General features: G+C 58.1%; 1 protein-coding gene across 4 annotated transcripts in view; it reads left to right on the plus strand.

The window, feature by feature from the left end:
* The first annotated feature begins 6 nt into the window (after positions 1-6).
* Positions 7-1,994, plus strand: part of NISCH (nischarin) — a 33,369-nt gene continuing 31,381 nt past the window's right edge. For 3 of the 4 annotated variants that reach the window (XM_021710868.1, XM_021710869.1, XM_021710870.1), the window contains exon 1: positions 7-75. The gene's annotated coding sequence lies outside the window, so the exon portion shown is untranslated. The remainder of the gene's footprint in view (positions 76-1,994) is intronic. The other variant, XM_008054984.2, reaches the window with a different exon arrangement.

The raw sequence follows: 1,994 nt of genomic DNA on the forward strand, positions 1-1,994 counted from the left end.
CGGACCCGAGCGGGAAACCGAGCCGGCGAAGGAGGCGCGCGTAGTGGGCTCCGAGCTCGTGGACACGTATACGGTGTGCTGTGGGCGCGGGCACCCGAAACTGGGGTGATGGCCGGAGGCGGGAGTCGGACTTGGGGGAGTTGGGGAGGGGTCTATACTCCGCAACCGGGAGGGGGGAGGGGGGAGAGGGGTCTGCGATTGCGAGGATGGAGGCCTGGGGTGGGGGAGGCAGGGAAAGGGGTCTGGGCCCGGCAGGTCCGGGGAAAGGGTTCCAGTTCGGGGCCCGGGGAGGGCGTTTGTGAACCCGGGTACGCGATCAAAAAAGAAGGCTCGGGTTGGGGGCGGGATTTAGACATAAAGGTGGTGTTGGGAGGGAGGGGGAGTGTTTAAGTGAGACGGAACCCCTCTAAATCCTCCAGGCCTGAAGGGGCGCCGGCCTGGGAGACAGGGGTCGGGGAGGAAGGGGATGAGGAGAGGGTCTCTGATGGATGCCATCGGGGAAAGAGGCCCCACAGGTCTTGAAGGAGAGGAAGCGGGGCCTGATCTGGGGACCTTGAGGTCGCGGTGGAGATATGCTCTGAGAAATGCTGGAGGGATCTGGGGCCCTGGGGCCTCGGAGGTCGGGCGGAGACAAGAACGGGGGAGGGGTGGAGCCCAGCTACGGGGAAATGGGGGGTGGGCCTCGGGGCTGAAGCACAGGCCCTTAGAAACCTTAGAGGGTTTTTGTGCGTTTGGGATGTGGGATCGAGGCCACCCCCACACACTTCTAGCCAAGGGGAGATAGGACAGAAAAGGTGGGTAGTTCCAGACTGTGATGGGATGAGAGGGGCCCTCCTGGTTTCTGTATGGGGTTGGATGCCAGGCTTTTGAGCCTGGTGGGCTGCCTGGTCAAAACTGGTACTGAGGCAGGGACGCACTGAGCACCTCCCAGCCTCCTGTCTTTTGTTCCCTCTAGGGTGGGGGGTGGGTGGGGGCCTTGGCCTTGCCGGCACTGCACCCTCCCTTGGCCCTCATCCTGACTTCCTCCTCTGAGGGACATCCTCTGGCTCCTTTCTCCTTTCCTGGGGGTAAGGGGAGGGAAGCTGCTGGAATGGGAAGAAGCAGGGGGGCGGATCCTGGAGCAACAGGCCAGCCTGGAGAAATGGCTGCTTCTCAGGCCTGAAGGCTTCAGCTGATTTGACTGTTTTCTCCTCCCCTTTCCCTGCAAGCTGCAGAGAGGGGAAGGAAACTAGATCCAAGGGATCTGGTCCGGTGTGAGGGGTGATGTCTCTGAGCTGATGGCTGATTGGCCTTCACCCATGGGCCGCCTTCAGTTGGAGGGTCATCTTCAAAAAGCACTCCCTGCTCTAGGCTGAGCCCCTCTGAATGTGTGATCAGGGAGGTGGTAGTCCAGGCCAACCCTACCATCATCTGTCTCCAGGTGTGCTGAGTTGGATATTATTAATACACCTGCCATTTGAACACTTGTTACGTGTGGGTCAGGCCCTGTACAAAGCATTTTACATGCGTTCCTTTGCTTGGTCTTTAATTTTAAGATGGAGGAACTGAGGCTTAGAGAGAACTTAGGCTCCCAGTTACTTACATAAGTGACACATAGCCACAGCCGGAAGATGGCAGGACCAGATTTTGAACCCAGGTTTTCTTTAAGCCCTAAGCCGTGTTGTCTCCCATTAGGGCTTGATTGCCCACCATTGCCTCTTCCCATCTTGGTCCCTTGACTCAAAGAAGAAATTACAGTCATGAGCCAGTTAAAAGAGTTGAAAAGTGACTTGCTTCCAGGGTGTAGCCAGGGCACCTGGAAGGAAGTACAACAGAGAAGCTGGTCAGGCTAGACCTGGCCCGTGCTCCCTGCCTGAAATGGGTGACCTTGCTTGTTCAGGTTGAGGGTTTTTTTTGTTTGTTTGTTTGTTTTTGAGTTGGAGTCCCACTCTGTCGCCCAGACTGGAGTGCAGTTGCCGCTCCCGGCCACCGCAGCCTCAACCTGTTGGGCTCCG

Source organism: Carlito syrichta, unplaced genomic scaffold (genome assembly GCF_000164805.1).
Source record: "Carlito syrichta isolate Samal-C Ts95f unplaced genomic scaffold, Tarsius_syrichta-2.0.1 Scaffold301625, whole genome shotgun sequence".
NCBI classification, from domain to species: Eukaryota; Metazoa; Chordata; class Mammalia; order Primates; family Tarsiidae; genus Carlito; species Carlito syrichta.